Here is a 7,862-nt window from a genome sequence, read left to right on the forward strand (position 1 = left end):
TTACAGAAAAATTGAGCAGAAATTATAGTTATCATATCCTGCCCCCCGAGTTTCCCCATTGTCTTGCATTAGTATGGTGCATTTGTTAAAACTGATTCACCAGTTTTAACTTTGATATATTAGTGTTAATTGAAGTCTGTTGTTCCAACTCGGGTTCATTCTTTGTGTTGTATAGTTCTATGGGTATTGAAAAATGTGTGATGCCATGTATCTACCATTACAGTATCATACAGAATAGATTTACTATCTAGAAATGCCCTGTGCTTCATCTATCACTCTTTTCTTCCCACTCTCCCTAGCAACCATTGGTCTTTTTATTATCTCTGTAGCTTTGCCTTTTCCAGATATTATATAGCTGGAATCATAGAGTATGTAGCCTTTTTAGATTGACTTCTTTCACTTACAAGTATGCGTTGAAGGGATCCTCCATATCTTTTTGTGACTTGATAGGCCATTTCTTTTTATTGCTGAATAATCCATTGTGTAGATGTACAGCAGTTATCCATATTTGAATAAGGCTGCTATAAACATTCCTGGGCAGGTTTTTGAACTCATTTGGGTAAATGCTTAGGAGTGTGATTGCTGGATTTTATATATGGTAAGCCTGTGTTTGGCTTTGTAAGAAACTGTCAAACTGTTCCATTGACTAATTTCTCTGTTCTTTTGCCTATACCACAACTGTCATGATCACCATAATTATACAGTAAGTTTTGAAGTTGGGTAATATCAGTCTTCCAACTGTTCTTCTCCAGTGTTGTGTTTTGTCTTTTGCCTTTCCATGTAAACTTTAGAATCAGTTTGTCAGTATTCACAAAATAACTTGTTGGGGTTCTGATTGGGATTGTATTGAGTCTATAGATCAAATTGGGAAGAAATGATATTTTAACAATAATGGCTTTTCCTATCCATGTTAGAATATCTCTCCATTTTTTTAATCTTGTTTGATTTCTTTCATCAGTTTTGTAGTTTTGCTTATATAATTCTTACATATATTTTGTTAGATTTATTTTTAAGTATTTTATTTTTGTGGGTCCTAATGTATTAATAAATGGTATTGTTCAGTCATGGTATATAGGCAAGCAACTGACTTTCATATTATTAACCTTGTATCCTGCAGCCTTGCTGTAATCACTTATTAGATCTAGGAGGTTTTTTGTTTTTTGTTTTGGTTCTTTCTTTTTTATTTTCTTTGGTTGATTCTTGAAGATTTTCTTTTCTTTGAGATAGAATCTCATTCTGTCACCTAGGCTAGAGTGCAGTGGTGCGATCTTGGCTCACTGCAACCTCCGCCCCCAGGTTCAAGTGATTCTCCTGCCTCAGCCTCTCCAGTAGCTGGGATTACAGGCACATGCCACCACACCTGGCTAATTTTTGTATTTTTAGTAGAGACGGGGTTTCACCATGTTGGCCAGGCTGGTTGCAAACTCCTGACCTCGTGATCCGCCTGCCCCAGCCTCCCAAAGTGCTGGGATTACAGGTTTGAGCCACCACGCCCAGCCTATTCTTTAAGATTCTCTAAATAGACATCATCTTCAGACAGTTTTATTTCTTCCTTCCTAATATCTGTAATTTTTGTTTCCACTTCTTGACTTGTTACATTATCTGGGACTTCTAGTTTGATTTTGAAAAGGCGTCGTGAGAGGGGACGTCTTTGCCTTGTTCCTGATCTGGGCAAGCTTATAGTTTCTTACCACTGAGTATGTTGTTAGCTATACGTTTTTGGTACATGTTTTTTATGAGACTGAGGAAGTTCCCTCTATTCCTAGTTTACCAAGAGTTTTTATCATGAATGGGTCTTGGATTTTGTCAATTGCTTTTCCTGCATATATTGATATGGGCATGTGATTTTTCTTTCTTAGCCTTTTGATGTAATAGATGGCATTAATTGATTTTCAAGTGTTGGACTGCTTTGCATACCTGAGATAAATCCCACTTAGTCGTGGTGTATAAAATCTTTTATGCATCGTTGATTTGATTTACGAATATTTTGTTAAGGATTTTTGCATCTGTGTTCATGAGAGATACTGGTTTATAGTTTTCTTGTATTTGTTGTTGTCTAGCTTTGTTATTAGGATAATGCTGGACTCATAGAATGGGTTAAGAAGTATTCCCTCTGCTTCTGTCTTCTGAAAAGCTTTGTAGAGAATTAGTATAATTTCTTCCTTAAAAGTTTGGTAGAATTCACTCATGAACCCCTGTAGGCTTGGTAGGTTCTTTTTCTGTGTTGGAAGGTTATTAATTATTGATTCACTGTTTTATAGATATAGGCCTGTTCAGGTTGTCTATTATAGTGTGAACTTTGGCAGATTGTGTCTTTTAAATAATTGGTTCATTTTATCTAGGTTATCAAATTTGTGGGAATATAATTTGTCTATAATATTCCTTAATTATCCTTTTAATGTTCATGCAATCTATAGTGATGTCCCCTCTTTCATTTCTGATATTAGTAATTTACATCTTTTTTTTTCTCTGCCTGGCTGAAGGCTTATCAATTTTATTGATCTTTTCTAAGAACTAGCTTTTGATTATAGTTGATTTTCTTTATTGTGTTCTGTTCTAGTTACTATTTCTTCTGTTTACTTTGGATTTAATTTGTTCTTTTTTAGTTTATTAAGGTGGAAGCTTAGATTATTGATTTTAAATAATCTTTTCTAATATATGCATTCATGGCTATAAGTTTCCTTCTAAGCATTGCTTATGTTCCATGCCACAAATTTTAAGTTGAATTTTCATTTTGATTTAGTTTCAAGTATTTAAAATTTTTTTCATGAGACTTCTATTTTGACCCATTTGTTATGTAGAAATGTGTTCTTTAATCTCCAAATAATTTGATTTTCCAGCTTTTTTTCTGATAATTGATTTCTAGTTTGATTTCATTGTGGTCTGGGAGCATACTTTGTATGAATTATATTCTAAATCTGTTAAGGTTTGCTTTATGATACAGGATGTGGTCTCTCTTGATGAATGTTCCATTTCAAGCAGTATGCTTGAAAATGTGCATACTGCTGTTGTTGGAAGAAGACTTTATGAATGTCACTTAGATCTAATCGATTGATGATGATCAGTTTCAATTATATTTTTACTGATTTTCTGCCTACTGAATTTTTGACAGGGGTGTTGAAGTCTCTGACTGTAATTGTGAAATTGTCTTTCTCTTTCAGTTGTATGAGTTTGCCAACTATTTTGATACTTTATTGTTAGGTATATACAAATGAAAGATTGTTATGTCTTCTTAGAGAATTGACCCTTTATCATTATGTGTTGCCCCTCTTTATCCCTGCTAATTTTCCTTGCTTTAGAAGTCAGCTTTGTCTAAAATTAATACTGCTCTCCTACTTTCTTTTGAGTAATGTTAGCATGGTATAATGTTCTCCATCCATTGACTCTTAATCTATGTGTCTTCATAGTTAAAATGGGTTTTCTGTAGACAACACATAGTGGGGTCTTGTTTTTTGATCTACTGTGACACTCTGTCTTTTAATTTGTATGTTTAGACTTTGACATTCAAAGTGATTATTAATATAGTTGAATTAGTAGCTACCATATTCGTTAACTATTTTCTATTTGTTGCCCTTGTTCTTTGTTCTTGTTTTTGTCTTCCACTCTTTTTCTTCCTTTAGTAGTTTTTTTTTTTTGAGACGGAGTCTCGCTCTGTCGCCCGGGCTGGAGTGCAGTGGCCCGATCTCAGCTCACTGCAAGCACCGCCTCCCGGGTTTACGCCATTCTCCTGCCTCAGCCTCCCGAGGAGCTGGGACTACAGGCGCCCGCCACCTCGCCCGGCTAGTTTTTTGTATTTTTTAGTAGAGACGGGGTTTCACCATGTTAGCCAGGATGGTCTCGATCTCCTGACCTCGTGATCCACCCGTCTCGGCCTCCCAAAGTGCTGGGATTACAGGCTTGAGCCACCGCGCCTGGCCCCTTTAGTAGTTTTAATTGGACATTTTATATGATTTGGTTTTCTCTCCCTTCTTAGCATGTCAGTTATACTACTTTTTTTTTTTAACCTTTTTTTAGTGGCTGCCCTGTCGTTTGCAATACACATTTACAACTATGCAAGCCCACTTTTGAATAATACTATTGTGCATCACAGGGAGTATGAATAACTTAAAATAACAAAATAATCCTAATTTCTCTGTCCCATCTCTTGTAACATTGCTAGCATTTATCTCACTTATACAGAAGTGCGTGTGCACATACACAGTATGTAAACACAGTGCACACATAGAAGTATACATAACCACATACATTATTGCTATTATTTTGAAAAACTGTTATCTGTTAGATCAATTAAGAATAGGAAAAATGAGTTTTTATTTTATCTCATTCCCTCTCTAGTGTGCTTTCTTTTGTTATATGTAAATCTGAGTTTCTGACCTGTATTATACTTGCCTTCTCAGGTTTTAATTGAGCATTGTGTATTGTTCTTTTTTTAATATTCTTACCATAACAATTATACTTATTTTAGTGGTTGCTATGGAGCTTGCAGTAAGTCTGCTTTCAGATAACATTGTACTGCTTCATGGTAGTGCAGATACCTTATAACATAATATTCCCAATTCATTCCTCCCTGGGATTCTATAAAGTTGACCTTTTAAACAATAGGTAAGTCATATGACCATCTTTTTTTCCTGCTGCTTCACTTCTTAAACCTTTTAATAAGTTGCATGTGGTTTTTCTTACCCTAAAGTTTAAGTGTTAAATTGGCCAGCAATTTAGGAGCCGTATATATTGTTTCTCAAAGAAGTTGAGACTGGTTATGATTTTTAAGAAGATTTACTGAAAAACTTTTAGTGTCAGATATTGGTTCATTGTCAGATCCAGTAGCATTTGGCCTGGCATTATGACTTTATCTTTTTTGGTACATTTTATTCCCTTTTCCATCTTTAAAACTAGTAGTTAGGTCTTCCAGCTTCTTATGTTTTGGCCTGTAAAACTTCTTTCTAAGATATTCTTTATGGTGCTGCCAGTTTAATCTTTCACATATCGATTTCATTGTGTCACTTCCCTATTAAAAAACTTTTAATGGATTTCCTATTGCCTGGAGAGTAAGTTCAAATTACTTGGCAAAACATGTTAGGTCTTCAGTAGTCTGGACTTTGTGTATATTTCAGGATTCTTTTCAGCACTCCCCTTGCACTGCATAGCCATATCCAACCCTTAATTGCGCCCAATACACACTCTTACTTCTGGTATGAGTGATACTCTCTTGATATTACCTCCTACCCATACTCTACCCTTCTCTTGGCAAAATATGAAGATTTCTCTGCCCTCCTCTCCCATCATTTCCAATTAAGTGAGCAACTGCCATCCTTCCACTTCTTCCTCCCTTTGTATATATCTGTTGTAACACTGACCATCTTGTATCACAATTATGTAGTTTATGTCTTTGTTTTCCTTTAGAATTAAAGGGAGGCAGACATGAATGGGTTTTCATTTATCTCTGTATTCTTGGCATCCAGTATAATCACTGGCACTTGATGGGTTCTCAAGACATGTGTTGAACTGTGAAATTTAGCAATTGTTTTTCTTTTAAAGCAGCCTGCTTGGGCTTAGTAGGGAGACAGATGCTTGAGAAAGGAGGAGGAGAAATTTCAAGACATACAACAGTTTCTCATCTTCAAAAGCTGTAAAGAGTTTGCTTGTGAGCTGTTTTAAAAAGTGAGCAAACCAGGATGGTCTCTCCCTTTTTAATGTCTTTTTGGGAAGTTATTTTGTGTGTCAACTTGGGTAGACCACAGCACCCAGATATTTGGTCAAATGCCATTCTAGATGTTTCTCTGAAAATATTTTCTGGGTAAGATTAACATGCAAATCAGTGGACTTCGAGTAAAGCAGATTGCCCTCTATAATGCAAGTGAGCCTCATCCCGTCAGTGAAGGCCTTAAGGAAAAGACTGACCTTCCCCAAGGAGAGAGAATGGGGAATTCTGCTAGTAGACTGCCTTCAGTCTCATACTGCGACTTTTTCCTTCAGCCTGCCTGCCTATCCTTCAAATTTTAGACTTGCCAGCCTCAACAATCATGTAAGCCAGTTCCTTAAATCCCAATCAATCTCTCTCTCTCTGTCTCTCTCTCATGTCTCTGTACATATCCTGTTGGTTTCTCTGGAGAGTGCTAATATAAGAAGTCCACTTCAGCTGTTCCTGTAACTGTTCACTCTATACTTTTTTTTTTTCTGAGTACTCTTCCCCTGATAGAAAGTTGTTTGGGACTTCCATGAGTGAAAAACATTTTTAAATATAACTTTTCCCTTTGCCTACTTTATTTTTTTAAGGCCTAATTTACATACAATGAAATGTAAAGATCTTATACAGTTCAGTTAGTTTTGGTAAAAGCAGATATATACCCATGTAACCCTCATCTCTTATGAAGATATAAGACATTTCCATCACCCCCCAAAGCTCCTTTATGATGTTTTTAGTCAGTCTCCAGAAGCAACCACTATGATTTGTACATTCACAGATTAGTTTGGCCTTTTCTTGAATTTCATGTAAATGGAATCATCCAGTATAGTCAGCTCTCTGGGTCTGTGGATTCCATATCCAGAGATTCCACCAGCTGTGGATTGAAAATATTCATAAAAACTCCAGATAATAACAGTACAACAGGCCGGGCACAGTGGCTCACACCTGCAATTCCAGCACTTCGGGAGGCAAAGGTGGGCCCACTTGAGGTCAGGAGTTGGAGACCAGCTTGGCCAACATGGTGAAACCCCGTCTCTACTAAAAATACAAAAATTAGCTGGGCATGGTGGTGGGCACCTGTAATCCCAGCTACCTAGGAGACTGAGGCGGAGGTTGCAGTGAGCCGAGATCGTGTCACTGCATGCCAGCCTGGGTGACTCTGTCTCAAAAAAAAAAAAACAAAGACAAAAAAAACAAAATAATACAAATAAAAAAGCAATGTGGTATAGCAACTATTTACATAGCATTTACATTGTGTTAGGTATTATAAGTAATCGTGAGGCACTTTAAAATATAGGGGAGGATATGTGTAGGTCATATACAAATACTGTGCCTTTTTGTATAAAGGACTTCAATATACATAGATTGGTTTCTACAGTGGGTCCTGGAACCAGTTCCCCACAGTTACCAAGGGATGACTGTCTGTAGTGTTCTGGGTTATTAAGCAGAAGGTGTTTGGGATTTAGCTATGTTGTTTAGAGTATCAGCACTTTGTTCCCTTCTGTTGCTGAGTAGTAGTAATTGTATGAAGATACCGTGGTTTATCGTTCTACTACTGATGGACGCTTGGGCTATTTCCAGTTGCTGTTAGTTGTTTTTCATCTCATCATTTCTAATGGATGTTTAGTAGTATCTCTTGCATTTCTTTGAAAATTAATGGTGTAGAACACTTTTTCAAGTGCTTATTGGCTATTCATTTGTCTTGCTTTGTTTCTTCATGTCTTCCCCTGGAATTTTTTTTTTTTTGAAAGAGGTTCTCCCTCTGTTGTCCAGGCTGGAGTGCAGTGTCAATTATGGCTAGCTTTAGTCTTGACCTCTCAGGCTCATCCCACCTCGGCCCCCAAGTAGCTGGGACCACAGGTGTGCACCACCATGTTGATAATTTTTTGAAGTATTTTGTAGAGACAGTATCCCACAATGTTGCCCAGGCTGGTCTCAAACTCCCTGGACTCAAGCTATCCTCTTGCCTTTGCCTCCCAGAGTGCTGGGATTACCAGCATGAACCACTGCACCCAGCTCTTTTCCCTTTTTAAAAAGTCATGGGCCGGGCATGGTGGCTCATGTCTGCAATCCCAGCACTTTGGGCAGCTGAGACAGGCAGATCACTTGAGGTCAGGAGTTCGAGACCAACCTGGCCAACATGGTGAAACCCCACCTCTACCAAAAATATAAAAAATTA

At 37.2% G+C, this 7,862-nt stretch overlaps 1 protein-coding gene across 1 annotated transcript in view; it reads left to right on the forward strand.

Annotated features, from left to right (window-relative positions):
* Nucleotides 1-7,862, forward strand: part of ERMP1 (endoplasmic reticulum metallopeptidase 1) — a 64,855-nt gene that overhangs the window by 44,189 nt on the left and 12,804 nt on the right. The window lies entirely within an intron of this gene.

This window comes from Colobus angolensis, unplaced genomic scaffold (assembly GCF_000951035.1).
Source record: "Colobus angolensis palliatus isolate OR3802 unplaced genomic scaffold, Cang.pa_1.0 Scaffold162, whole genome shotgun sequence".
Lineage (NCBI taxonomy): Eukaryota > Metazoa > Chordata > Mammalia > Primates > Cercopithecidae > Colobus > Colobus angolensis.